The 14,810-nt window shown below is 43.1% G+C and overlaps 1 protein-coding gene across 2 annotated transcripts in view; it reads left to right on the forward strand.

The window, feature by feature from the left end:
* The window catches only part of LOC119177742 (uncharacterized), a 285,269-nt gene that overhangs the window by 264,174 nt on the left and 6,285 nt on the right, over nucleotides 1-14,810 (forward strand). The gene's annotated exons all lie outside the window — the stretch shown is intronic.

The following is a 14,810-nucleotide window of genomic DNA, read 5'->3' on the forward strand; positions in this document are numbered from 1 at the left end:
ACCGACACAGTTAAGGTACACTACTTGGAAGAGTGTTTGCGGTCGTGTGAGGGGAGTGATTGGCACTCGATCGGCCACCTTTCTACTCGCGAATTTCTGGTACGTATGGCAAAACTGACAATGCTTTTTTTTGGTCGACACCATAAAACTGCTTGCAACTGATCTGCATACTGGTCAAACCAGACTGGTCACTTCGCTCCACCTCAACGTTTGTCTGAGATTAACGCTTCAATTTTTGTAGCTCACTTTGGAGATTCAAACCCTCTATTTGTAGTTCCTTCATTCAAACTTGGACAGCAGGATCCCCGCTTTCACTAGCAACCACATTTGCACCAATTGTACCTTTCGATGCCGCATTACAATCTGACTCCTAATCTTCGGTAGTCCCATCTGCTCTCTGACTTATTGTCACCCTAGTCGTCATGGTGCTCCCAGAGAAAATGGAACAGAGATTGACCTGTGGTTCACTGTGCGTAGATGACTCCCCACACCACCTCTGGATATAAGTTCCAGTCAGTAGGTAGTGGAGCCAATTTTCTGCTGTAGTTGGATGTACGTGCACCACTCAGCCTCTGCCTTGATAGGTGTGCTAGTCGCTGATCACGCGCTAGCTCTCACGATCCTCGTAGCTCCAGCAGTCGCCAGCCGCTCTGGGTGAGGAGCTTATGTCCGAACATAAAAAGCTGTCACTTTCAAGAGGCAAATGGCCTAGTACCTCATCTTCGCAGCCACTTTTCATTATCTTACCTTTTAGTCAGGCGCCCTCTGCCGACTAGCCATTTGTCGCTTGCCCCAAACAAAACTACTGCCGTGGGGATTTCTTAGTTCATAGACTTCCAAACTGCGCCGTGCGATGCAAAACTGTAATTTAAAAGGAAACAAACTAGGTATGCAGTTTACTCTCGTTACGACGGGTTGTCATGATCAGGCAAAGTTGGTTCATATTATCTGATGTCCGTCATAAGGGAGGAGGAACTCCACTAATGGGGGAGGAGCGTGCACATTGGGGTGCGACGATTTGTTTCAGTTTGGCTCAGTAGTATAGGGCAGGCTAATTCTGCTGATACACTCTGAATGTATTTCACAGCATGTTACAAAAGACTTCAATCACTAGCAGTGTTATTACCAAAATTGCAGCACAAGTTCAAAATGAGCAAGTGCTGTTACTGTCCCTGCACTGCAGCAAAAGCTTAACCCTCTTGATCAGTGTGGAAAAAAAAAACTTTCTTGTTTTTTGCGGATGGAAAGGCACATTTGCTTAAATTGGGTCACTAATTGGCAGCTGGGAGCTGTGACTTCCGCTCAGCGTCAACGGCATGCTGGACGGTTTAAGGTTGGTCTCTGAGGGTTCTGAATTGAGAAGCACCTAGGCATTAGCACAGCCATGATTTCTCTCTGGGGAGGTGGAAACTTGAGATAAAAGTAAAGTACCACACACTAAATAAATATTATAGGTTATATCACCTGCAATAATAATAATAATAATAATAATAATAATAATAATAATAATAATAATAATAATAATAATAATAATAATAATAATAATAATAATAATCGTAATATTAGTAATAACATTATTATTATTATTATTATTATTATTATTATTATTATTATTATTATTATTATTATTATTATTATTATTATTATTATTATTATTATTATTATTATTATTATATACGATGAGATGACGATGACAACGATATCGAAGTGTTTTTACCGGGAGACGTTGAAAAAGCTTGTAAAGGCCAAGAAACCGTTCGATGGAGCAGTGCATGTACAAAATAAACAAAAAAATCGAATAAAACAAGGCATAACATAGTTCTCAACAGAGATGTCTGGCAAATACTTATTTTTTCTAGCTTTTCAGCTCCATTTAGTGATTCTGGTGCTGACGCGTCGGCCGGCTAGCGGTCAAACAATGCTGTTTAAAAAGAATATGACTTTTATGTCAGAGCAAACAAAAGGAACGCAAGAAAGACACGTGGCGACACCTGGTGCAGTGTGCCTTTCTTGTGTCCCAATTATTGTGTATTTTGTCTTCTTACCTGGGTAATCAGTAAATGCAATACAAACAAGCCCCATTGGCCACTTCAGCAGCTAAAAAACTAGAACTGAGGATATAGTGGATAATGCAAATAGAATATCTTATATATATAACTTCCTTTGATCCTCGTCAGACTACAAGTATGAAAGTGCACCGTAAATAATAATTATAAGCTTTCCGGTATTGATTATCAAGAATATGTACTGCTCAACCCAGCGCACATGTTGTAAAATTCTCAGCTTACGGATCAACTGTATTGTAACTACGCTTACCGATTGGCAATGTCATTCGGGTGCTCAAGTTTGGCGACAGAAGCATCATCAGTGATGACTAATCGATGAACGCATCTGACGGCCGTAAGTGCCGAGTAATAGCTTCCTTTTTGGCTGTAATCGAGGATTCTGGTGCTGTTGCTGCGTGTCTTGAATCTCAATCCGGAATCTTTTTCAGAAGGTTGGTGAGGATTGTGTTTGACTGGCACTTCTGCGATACCTGTGGTTAGTTTGGAAGCGCACTGCCGATGTACCTTCGCGCAGCAGACGCAGAGCGCAAGTTGTAGCGAGTGAACTGAACGTATGCATGCATGGGTGGCTTTCGTCCAATGTACCACGTGCAAGAAAGAAGGAGACGTGACTCATAGCATCTGAAAAAAAAAAAAAAGCAAGAAAAGGTTAATTCCACCAATATCCTTTCGCAAGTTTCCAAAGCTATTTTTCCTCATTATACCAGGGCGCCTTACTGCTCCCTTCTTCGCAACTGTAGGTTTTGCATAGCAGTCGTGCTTGCTCGGGGTCTCTGTATTCTGTGCGGTATTGTGGGGTGGCTGGCGACCATGCTGGCGGCACACACGCTATAAGGCATACTCAGAAATGCAGGAAACGCAGCGTACGTATGTGCTTAAACTAATATCGCCATGTGCTTCTGCTGCAGAGCTTCCGCGGTTTGTGGTCGCCTTGACTAATGAGCCGTGTGCTCCTCACCACTTCAGTGCTCATTGTATGTCCGCTGTCTAGAAGAAAATGCACAACCACCCTTTTGGAGACACCATTTGCCTGCAGAAAATTCAAGCCCCGAAGAAAACAGAAAACACGTGTTTTGAAGCGCCTTCTTATCTTTAGAACTTTGAGTGGGCATTGCCCCGACGTTTCGGAATGCATACGGTCCCTTTTTACAGTTCAAAGAGGGGAGGCACGAACCACCCGTCCTCACCCTCGGCTGCAGGCAGCGCATTCGAAGTGTGAGAAGTCAGCGAGACTTCTTTGCTTTTTTTTTTAGTAGCTGAGTACGTGAGCAGTTCTTCGAACATGTTGTTTCACTTTGAAGACACGTGCGCAGCATTGTTTCCGGTTTAAAACTGGCCCTAGCTCTGCCTTTATCCTTCCTATTTCGGTGTGTGAGTGTGTGTGGCCGCAGCGAAAGTAGACAGGCCACTCCCGTTCTTGCTATCACCCGACTCAGCCTTCCACGAATAGCACGTCGCCCGAGCTCGCTTCATACGGACTATGGTTTTGCTGGCGCCTCGGACAATGGAGAGTGATTTGTTTCTGTCGTGGTATTGATAGGGGGAGTACTGTTGCTGCATTTTTAAGATTGCATCATTGTGTTTTTGGTAGGAAATTGATATTGAATGAACAATCTTGAGTAACCGTTTTTGGCGAGATTGCTAAATACATCGTGTGTTTTTTTTCCTTTTTTTTAGTTGTGTTCTGCACTGGATCGCGGCTCTTCGTATTACTGTCTTTGCTACTAATGTATTGCAGATTTTCGGGTGGTCTGATGTGAACTGAGAATATCAGTTAGGGTAGGTGTGTTTGCAGTTTTATTTTCAGGCTGCGAGAACATTCAAAAGTGACAGTTAGCCTCAGTTTCATGAGGAACTGAATACATGTTCAATAAATTTATATGAGAGAATAAGTGTGACGTAAGATCTCATGAAACGACAGTCCTTTAGATGAATGTGGCCCTTGAGAAGATACGGCTACGGTTGGAATGGATTAAAAGCATGTTTCTTGGTGTGTTTCATTGTTATATTTGTCACGGCGATATGCAGACACGGGCTCATAGTTCTAAATAGTGAAATAATAGTGAGAAAGTTTGTATATTTAACAAACTTAATGCAATGTGATCAGGCAAGAAAAAGAAGAGTCGCACAATTTATTTGGAAAGGCAAGGGTGCCTGAAATACTTTTTTTATTCCTTTTTTGTTTCAGAGGATCGATAGTTTACTTGATTTCATCCTGCCAATTCGAATTATACACCATTTGCATGTCAACAGTGACGCTAATTGGAAAGGCTTTAAATCTAAAGAGCATTGTAGCAGCGACACACTTTTGCTTTCGTTCTTACTTTGTGTTTTAAGGAGCTCATTTATCATGCAAAAAAGAATGTTTTTCGGTGAGTAGTGTGCTTATTGTTGACTATTTAAAGGAAAACAAGCTACGTGACGGACACAATTCATGTTCACTATAATGTAAAGTATTTGGAAAAAAGTAACGAACCTGCCACCGGCATCGAAACTGAAAATGGGCACGGCGAGTCTCACTTCTATAGCGAGTAAGGCCATTGAATGAACTTACCTGCTATTTCTATAAAATTGGCTTCATGACTTTTTATTTGAAGTTGCACATTTAAAGCAATATGAGCGTCATGTTACTACTTTGCAGCTTCGTCACATTATACCCTTAGGGCCATTAATTCAAGCTTTGTGAGGCAGATGATTTAGTGGTATCTAGGCACTTGAGATATTAATCTCTAATTGCATCAGGAGCATCCAAGTGAACCAGGTATTTGTATGTATGCAAGTCAGTGCAGTAGATTTGCCCGTGTGAACCAGATAATGTTATAAACGGTAAAAAACATTGGGAACTCTTGGTTTGAACATACATGCATGAAGGGGAATGAAAACAACCACCCGTTTGTAGCATGAACCCACAAGGAAATTCATACGGATTTCTCTTAGTTGCCAAAAAATTCGTCCTGGTACGTGGTTCAAACCAGGACCAACACCTATCTGGGGCAGCCGCTCTGCTAATTGAGCTAACCAGGAAGCTAGCATTTGACAGCGCGAGGGTGTACTCATCAACAACTCGAAGCACATGGACACAAGTATTACAAATGTATGTTGCAAATATTGCTCATTTACAACATACATGTAAATAGCCTTGCATACACAGCTGGTTGAGCTGCCAGATGTAATACAGTTTGAAGTGACATGCACTGTGCACCGAACCCAAGTCACGCAGGTCATTGTCATTGTACACAGCCCCTCTTCCACCAAGAATATAATGAAAACGGTCAGACTGATGACTCGGGAAAGCACTTTTTTTTGTGTATGTGTACAAAGCTGCTTCACTGGAAGTGAACGCAGCTCGAGCCACAGAGCACGTGGTTTCTGCTCTTTCAATATAGGAGTATACATGTGAATACGACATAATTATTAGAATAAATCAGGCAATTTTGCCCTCAAGCCACGTCTTGGATTGAAACGACAACAACTTGAAGGGGGGGGTCGACTACTGGTGGGGCGGAAATTAAAACCCCTGATATTGCCGCCCCCTTCGGTGCACTGCTGATGTAGGTGACACAGCGACAAGGACATTGGGGCATATAAGAGGTCGGCCTCGAGGGGGGAAGTTACAACTCCCTAACCCCCCTCCCCGTCAGTGCACCAATGCAACTCGGCATTTTTCACATTAATATTCCAATTTGACAGCAGAACATGCCTGTTCGGAGTACCAGCACATACTCCAGGAGACGTTAGTCTTTAAAAACTTTGGTCATGATGCCAAACAACGTTACTGAAAGAGTGACGAATTTGTTACTCAAAACACAATGAAAAACTTTTTTATTAACAAGAAGTGTTGTATGCCGGGGTCTATCAAGAGAATAAGTTCCGCCACAAAAATGACATCTAAACATAAGTATCAGAATTAAAGAAAAGGTCTAAACGGGAGTGGCACCCACGTTTTCTCTGTAGGCAATAACAGCTGCCGGGCACGCTATCGATTGCGCCACAGTCACGATGCCTAACAACATTGCTGAATGAGTGACGAATGTGTAACTCAAAACACAATCAAAAACCTTTTATTAAAAAGAAAGTGTGTTATGCCAGGGTCCATCAAGATTCCAGTGACGTAATTCTGTCATTGAAATGACGTCTAAATGTAAGTATCAGAGTTAAGTTCTGTAATTGGGTGTTGCACCCACTATTTCTCAGTAGGCAATAACAGCTGCTAGGCATGCTATTACTTGCGCCACAGTTACATACTTTGTAGGCTTTAAAAACACACCTTTTATATCTGCCACTGCCCTCTCACACTTTTCTTGGTAAAGTGTAATAATGCATCATGACTGTGGAATTCATGATATGTTCCTTCAATGCGTCGTTTCTACGCGTCCGCCTTATGTGATGCCTTTTCAATAGAAGTGCAGTTTTGTCAACGCCTTAACACGCTGAGAGGTGGGGACCTTACTCAAAGCGACGGCGTGGCTTATAGAATCCATTCATACCAATAATAGTTCTGCAACGCATCGAGCAATGCGCTTGCTACGCCTGCTTGTAACTTTGTGTTCTCCGCTTATGCTCACTATGCGAAAAATCATGGCTGGCCAAGAGGGAAGACACAACGCACATTGCATTTCTTTCTAGTCTTGCAGTGGCATTCAATAACTAACATGCCGCAAGTAGGCGACCTTAGCCCAAGTTTGGCGTACAGTCAGTCGCACTCACATGCCTCTGTCACATGCTTTCTTTGGTTTCGCTCTCACCGTCAACTACTAGAGCTAACACAGGCATCCATGACCTCAAGAGCATGTTTAATCAATAATCAGTCATTAATTATGGACGGTAGTTGTTGGGATTAAGATCTATCGTTAAGTGTCAACGTGGATGCATTTAGGAAAAACTGTGCTTAAGTTTAGCTGTCAAACATCAATAGACATTGTATAAGCTCTCTTATATGAATATACAGTAAGCACTAAACTACTTCTGTAAGGAGACAATTTACTTTTGTGTTATACCAGTTCCTATGACGGAGGGATCAACTATGTCTTTTTTACCGTTTGCTCGAAAAACAAAAAAGGTGATAAGACATTGGAGAGCACCCTTGAGCAATGATGCAACCACTTTGCGTAACGTTTCAGTCAGCTGCAACACTTCGATCATCGGTGTGACAAGCGTGCTCTCGTACAGGCTTGTCTTTCTTGGCTGAAAGCCACCAATGTTGCCAGCTGCAATGTAAAATAACTGTGGAATCAGCAGTTCACTTTGTGGCCATAATATTATGGAATACATTGCCATTTCTAATAAAATTTAAACAACACATAAATTTTGCCATGAATTGAAGAAGTTTTTGTTATGCCGATATCTCCCTCGCCATGTCCTTCTCTTTTCAGTCTCTTGTTTTTTTTTTTCTTTTCATGTCATGCCACTTATATAGATATCTAAATATATTTTACAGTTTATATTTCCGATTGCATATAGTTGATGAAAGCATCGTCATTTAATTGTATCTGTATTTCATTTTTTTAACCTTGTATTCCCTTACTATTGTACTGTTGTTGCCAATCAAATACTTATGTTTGCATTTCACAGGAGGACCCATTTCAGTGTATACTACGGGACCTCCTTCAGTATATTTTTTTTTGTACTTCTTATTATGAAATAATAAAACTTGATTTGATTTTGATTTTATCAGAAATGAACTTCACTCCATTAATTTAATACTAGGACCAAACTTGGGTTTCCTTTTTTTCACATCGTTATCGACATAGAACAGTTTTCCTCTCATGATTAAGCAGTCTTTATCATTAGCTCTTTTTGAAAACACATTATTCACTTTTCTTCTAGATACTTTAGAATTCTGAAATGTGTAATGTTATCTACACCTGTTTCTATTCATGTAATCTTAATTCTGCCACAGCTACTCATCTTTTTCTTGCTTTTTTCATTGCTTTTTTCATTGCTTTCTTCATTTTGTTAATATTTTTCGAGTTTTTTTCTATTTTTAAGTGGTATAAGCAGTGTTTTTGTTATACTTATGATTGTTAAAATTTGAGACTCTTTAGTCTGTATTACATTTATTTCTTTAACCTATTCCACATTGTGGCATTTTACTTGTACATATTTAACACATTTTCTAGCAGGAGGTCCCCCTTCAGCCAAGTGCTCTGAGACCTCCTTCTGTATTTGTAAGCATGTATATTTTGTATGAAAGTAAATAAACGGAACTGAACTGAATAATGGTTAGTTGTATAACGTAGGTTCATTTTAACGAGCATACACTGTAGTCACATTAGTCATCAGAACTCCCTGAGCCCTAAAATGTTCTTCCTGCACTGAGTCGTAGGACCTCTGTCAACTGGTGAATCATGAGGGTAGGGGGGAAGGAGGAGGTGTGGCACTAAATCCCATCTTCCCCTCCCCCTTAAAAAAGATCGATGGCACTCTTCTCACCTAACCAGTTGATTGTCTTATGTCATCTGGCCTGTTTTAAGGATGCCATATTTATTACCCAACAGTGTAAGTAGCATGGGGACTGATACCTACAAAGCACACCTTGACAGTAAAAGGTGAAAAATTTGTGAACATAGGGCATCTTTAAAATGTTCGTTTCCACAAGCAGATTTTTTTCTTTGAAACGGCTTTGAAGAGTGTCCCTCTCCTTTATGCCTGGATTGATCATTGATTACAGCCACTTCATACTAGTTTTATTTTTAGCATCAGTGTTGTTCTTAGTGCCTATCATGTCTGAGAGCCACTGTGGATCATAAATGGTCAAGTGCCACAGAAAGTTCGTAAATCCCACTAGGGATATGTGCCACTCCTTCTACCATTCCAACTATCTTCCCATTTCATCCCACTTTATTCAACCAGCTAATTAATTGGCTTAGCTGTTCTATCAGTGTTCAACAAGTGCAGTGGGGCAAATTTTTTTAAAGACTTTTTTGATTATTTGGAAAACCAAAAAAAAGTGCTCAGCTCGTAGTGGTTCAAAGTAAAGGGAGAATGCCACTCAATGCTTCAGCCTCTAAAAATTATTGGGTACGATGGAAAATCATTCACGGCGAGCTGGAACCATTCATAGATTACAATATCTACGTAGGCAATTCCAAACAGCGTTTTCTTATTTGCTATGAGTTTTTATCATCTCCTCTCTTTCATTGCTAGACTGCTTTTTTTTTTTTGCTAACATTTTTTGTAATGAATTTATGACGCTTTTCATTCATAAAAACGGTATGTTCTATGCCTGGCTTGTCCCCCGCAGGGGCGCCTGCGCAAGTAGGCGTTTGGTGTGTAGCGACACCACGGACCCGAGCTAACGGGGGAGTTTTGACTCCCTCCCACGCCTAGCCGTGCGTGGCTTTGCCGTGTCCGGGGAAAAGGGGATCCTGGGGGTTGAGCCGACGCTGGGTGATTGGACCTTTAAGGCCCCCCGGCAGAGGCAACACACCCCTTTGGCCCCGGCTTCACGTAGACGGCACCTCTGGGCTGACCCACACAGGGGAAATCGGCAGTCGCCTTTTCCTATCTCTCTCTCCCTATATCTTCGTCTTTTGTTCTCACTTTACATCTTTCCTGTCTTCTCCTCACTTCATTTTACTTCCAATTTTTCCTGGCGGCAAGGGTTAACCTTGTGTGGCTATCCAAACTAGGGTAAACCATATTGGGTTATAGTAACTGCGTACTGCTGGCGTTGCGCAGACATGCCCACATGCTCTGCCACGTCCCCTCGTTGGACTCCGTGGTGGGTGGTAGGCGCCGTTACCGAAAAATACACATTTTCTCATGGGATCCCCGACCCCCTCTTTAACTGATCGTGCTTCGAAAAGGGTACGCACCGATGCAACATTCCTACTTTGGCCCAAAAACAAAGAAACTTTTCCAAAATACCATGTCCTCCACTGCGAACAATCATCTACAAAAGCTAGAGCAATCTCACCCTTCCTTGTTGCCAAGTGCTTGAGAGAGACCATTGGAACCGGTTATAAGGCCACGAAGATGGCAAGTGGAGATCTGCTTCTCGAATTAAAAGACAAGGAACAGTACAATAAACTCTCGCACCTCGTGGCCTTTGGTAACATCCCTGTCTCTGTGAGCGCACACCGTACCATGAATACAGTGAAGGGCGTGGTATCGGACGAAGATTTGATGACACTGAGTGAAGAAGAGCTCTTTGATGGATGGAAGGATCAAGGTGTAATACAAGTCCAGCGCATCAAAATCAGACGTAACAACAATGAAATAGCAACAAAGCACTTGATACTCACCTTCAACTCAACCACTTTACCCGAGACTCTCGAAACTGGCTATGTAAAACTCCATGTCCGACCCTTCATTCCAAACCCGAGGCGTTGTTTTAAATGCCAGCGATTTGGTCATGCATCCCAGAGCTGCCGAGGACAGCTGATGTGTGCTAAGTGTGGCACAACCGGCCACAGTGCTGATGAATGTAGTCATGACGAGATCCTCTGTGCAAACTGCGAAGGTAGCCACCCCGCATACTCCAGAGCGTGCCGAGCCTGGAAAAGAGAAAAAGAAATAATAACTATAAAAGTTAAGGAAAATATCACATTCAGGGAAGCAAGACAACGAGTCTCGTTATCATTAGCACTAAAAACACCTTTTGCCGAAGTGGTGCAACGAGGGGCGGCACCACAAAGGCCATTGGCAGTTGCCCGGGCCACGCCTAGCGTGCCGAGGCCAATGCCACACGCCCCTGCGGCGGGAGCAGCCAGCGCTGCCCTGCCCACTTTCAGCCTGTCCACACCAGTGACCTCTACAAGCTCTGGCAGCAGCCAGGGCAATCACGAGGCCAAGGGGGCTTTATGGACCCCCAGCTCGGTGGGGACAAAGACTTCGTCGATCGAGGCGAAGTCTAAGCGACGCACAGATCGCTCTTTAGAGCGGGTGTCCAGTGCCTCGCAAGAGGTTATGGACACCAGTTCAAGCCAAACGGCGCAGGAAGCGCCGAAGGAGCGGCGAGCTTCTCTTGACCGCCCCAAAAAGGGCAGAACGCCGATTACAGGGTCTGACAAAGGCCCTGTAAAATGAGTTAATCCCCGTCTTCTTTGCACACAGCACTTTTTCCCTTTTTTTTTCCACTATGGACAAAATCATACAGTGGAACGTAGGGGAATACTTAGAAATTTAGATGACGTCCAAGAACTTCTGTGTAAGTGTAACGCGAAAGTGCTATGTGTGCAAGAAACGCACTTAACTCCTAAGCACAAGGACTTCCTACGACAATATATTATTTTCCGAAAAGACCAGGAGGATCCTGTTGTACCATCTGGCGGTGTAGCCATTATAGTCGATCGTAGTATAGCATGCCAGCATTTGAAGCTCCAAAAGGCCCTGGAGGCAGTGGCCATTCGAGCTGTACTTTTTAACAAACTTATTACCATATGTTCTGTGTACATACCACCACATCAACAGCTACACAGACGTGATCTGGAATCACTAATAGATGAACTCCCAGAGCCATTTCTGGTTCTAGGTGATTTTAATGCACACAATGTCCTGTGGGGCGATGCTCACTGTAATGCGCGAGGACGTCTCATTGAGCAGCTCCTTTTCTCTTCTAGTTTATGTCTTTTAAATATGAAGGAGCCTACGTATTTTAGCCTTGCAAGCAACACATACTCCTCCATAGATCTTAGCATTTCATCACCGTCCCTTTTACCTGTTTTTAAATGGAACGTTCTTAAAAACCCTTATGGGAGTGATCACTTCCCAATCATCCTGAGTGCGCCGAACAAAGATCAACTACCCCCGCAGGTTCCTCGATGGAAGATTGAGTCAGCTGATTGGGAAGGGTATAGAACTCTTACACACATGACATGGACTGAGCTGTCTGCCCTGACCATAGATGACGCTGTCACGTATTTTACAGCTTTTATACTTGATGCCGCATCTAAATGTATTGCCAAAACGAGTGGCATGTCTTCTAAACGGCGAGTCCCATGGTGGAACGACGCATGCAGGAAAGCACGGACCACTCAGAACAAAGCATGGGCGTTGCTTCGCGATTCCCCTACAGCAGAAAACCTGGAAAATTTCAAGAAGGTCAAATCGCAGGCACGGAGAACGCGTCGACAAGCTAGACGAGAGAGCTGGACAAAGTTTATATCGAGTATCAACTCGTACACAGATGAGGGAAAAGTGTGGAATAAGGTAAAGAAAATTAAGGGCCAACAAACGTATTCTCTTCTTCCACTAGTAAATAGCCTCGGGGAAAGCTTGGAGTATCAAGCCAACTTTCTTGGCACACATTTCGAACACATATCGAGCTAATCACACTACTCCGAATCCTTCCAGAATTACAAGGCACGAATAGAAAAACAAAAGTTAGAAAGAAAATCCCCAAGAAATGAGGCATATAATGCACCATTCTGCTCAGCAGAACTGCGAACAGCACTCAACTGCTGTAATACATCTACACCAGGTTCTGACAACGTAATGTACGTGATGCTGAAGGAACTACCCTCCGAAACTAAAGAAACCCTCCTCTCTCTTGATAATCGCATATGGTTTTCAGGTGTGATCCCCTCCTCCTGGAAGGAGGCTGTTATAATTCCAATTTTGAAGCAGGGAAAGGATCCCTCTACTGTATCAAGTTACAGACCTATAGCGTTAACAAGCTGCCTCTGTAAGCTATTTGAAAAAATGATTAATTGCCGCTTACTCCACTACTTAGAAACAAACAATTTGCTCGACCCATTTCAGTGCGGGTTTCGAGAAAGTAGATCCACCACAGACCACCTTGTTCGTATTGAGGCACAGATCAGAGACGCCTTCGTCCATAAACAATATTTTCTCTCTGTGTTCCTCGATATCGAAAAGGCTTATGATACAACATGGCGTTTTGGAATTCTAAGAGACCTGTCCCACCTTGGTGTGCGCGGAAGAATGTTTCACATAATTGAAAGTTACCTGTCAAACCGAACATCCCGTGTCCGTGTGGGCAGTGTTCTCTCCCGAACATTTGTCCAGGAAACAGGCGTGCCACAAGGTGGTGTACTTAGTTGCACACTTTTTATTATCAAAATGAATTCCTTGCACTTGTCCATCCCCCGCAATATGTTTTATTGTACATATGTCGACGACGTTCAGCTTGGCTTCAAGTCATGCAACTTGGCAATGTGTGAGCGGCAGGTTCAGCTGGGTTTGAACAAGGTCTCCAAATGGGCTGATGAAAACGGATTTCGACTTAACCCACAAAAAAGCACCTGTGTCTTGTTCTCTCGAAAGAGAGGCATGCATTCGGAACCTGACCTTGAACTGAACGGTCAACGTCTGTCTGTCAATGCGGAGCATAAATTCCTAGGCTTAATCTTGGACAACAAGTTGACCTTCGTACCGCACATCAAGTATGTAAAAACAAAATGCTTAAAAGCCATGAATGTTATAAAAGTGTTGTCACGTACTACGTGGGGTAGTGACAGGCAATGTCTCATCAACCTGTATAGAAGCCTCATTCGCACCCGCTTAAATTATGGGGCCGTTGTTTATCAGTCTGCGACTCAAAGTGCTTTGCTGTACCCCGTGCACCATTTGGGCATCCGCATTTCTACGGGTGCTTTTCGCACCAGCCCCGTAGAAAGCCTTTATGTTGAGTCAAATGAGTGGTCGCTTCATCTGCAGAGAACTTACATGTCCTTTGTATACTTCCTGAAGGTGAAAGCAGACAAGAAGCACCCCTCATACTCTACTATTAATGATCTTTCGAGCTCCATTCTGTTCCAAAACAGGCCTTCAATGAGGCAGCCCTTCTCAGTACGCCTGAAGGGTCTAGCTGAAGAAACTGGAGTGTCACTTGAACACAGTTTAATGCCTCCTGTAGCATACCCGCCACCGTGGCAGTGGCAGATTATAGACTGTGATGTGTCGTTCCTAGAAGTTACAAAACGTGCGCCTATTGCCCATATCCGAACATACTTCCTGGAACTTCAACACAAATACACACGTCCTGAGTTTTTTACAGATGCCTCTAAGTCCAACTCCTCTGTGTCCTACGCTGCTGTCGGCCCATCCTTTTCGGATGCTGGCCCTCTACATCCAAGCACAAGTATCTTCACAGCAGAAGCTTACGCGATACTTGTGGCAGCTAAACACATCAAACAACTACAAATACAAAAAGCAGTAATTTATACAGACTCTCTCAGTGTTGTAACGGCTCTGCGCAGTCTTAAAAAACAAAAAAACCCTGTCCTCGTCTCACTTTACTCTATTTTATGCACACTCTACACACTCAACCAACGTGTTGTAGTGTGCTGGGTACCAGGGCACCGTGAGATTCAAGGCAACGTGATGGCGGATCAGCTTGCTGCATCCGCCCACGAAAGCACCGCCATTACACCCACATTAATCCCGGCCCTTGATCTTAAGCCGTCTCTCAAACGAAAACTCAGGGACTACTGGCAGAGCAAGTGGGATACACACACAGAAAACAAACTACACGTTATCAAGCCACACCTTAGTCATTGGCTGCCAGTATCAAAATCGCGTCATACAGAGGTTATACTAACGAGACTCAGGATAGGACACATATACACGACACACACATATCTTTTGTCTGGTGGCGACCCACCATTGTGTGACAGATGCGGTGAACCATTGACCGTCCTTCACGTGTTAATCCAGTGTAAACACTTAGAAACTATAAGAAAACAGCATTTTCCATTACCCTACCGACAACATATACCTTTACACCCTGCAATGTTCGTTGGTAGGGAACCGCTTTTTAGTCATAAATCATTGTTAGCG

Source organism: Rhipicephalus microplus, chromosome 1 (genome assembly GCF_043290135.1).
Source record: "Rhipicephalus microplus isolate Deutch F79 chromosome 1, USDA_Rmic, whole genome shotgun sequence".
Classification (NCBI taxonomy): Eukaryota; Metazoa; Arthropoda; class Arachnida; order Ixodida; family Ixodidae; genus Rhipicephalus; species Rhipicephalus microplus.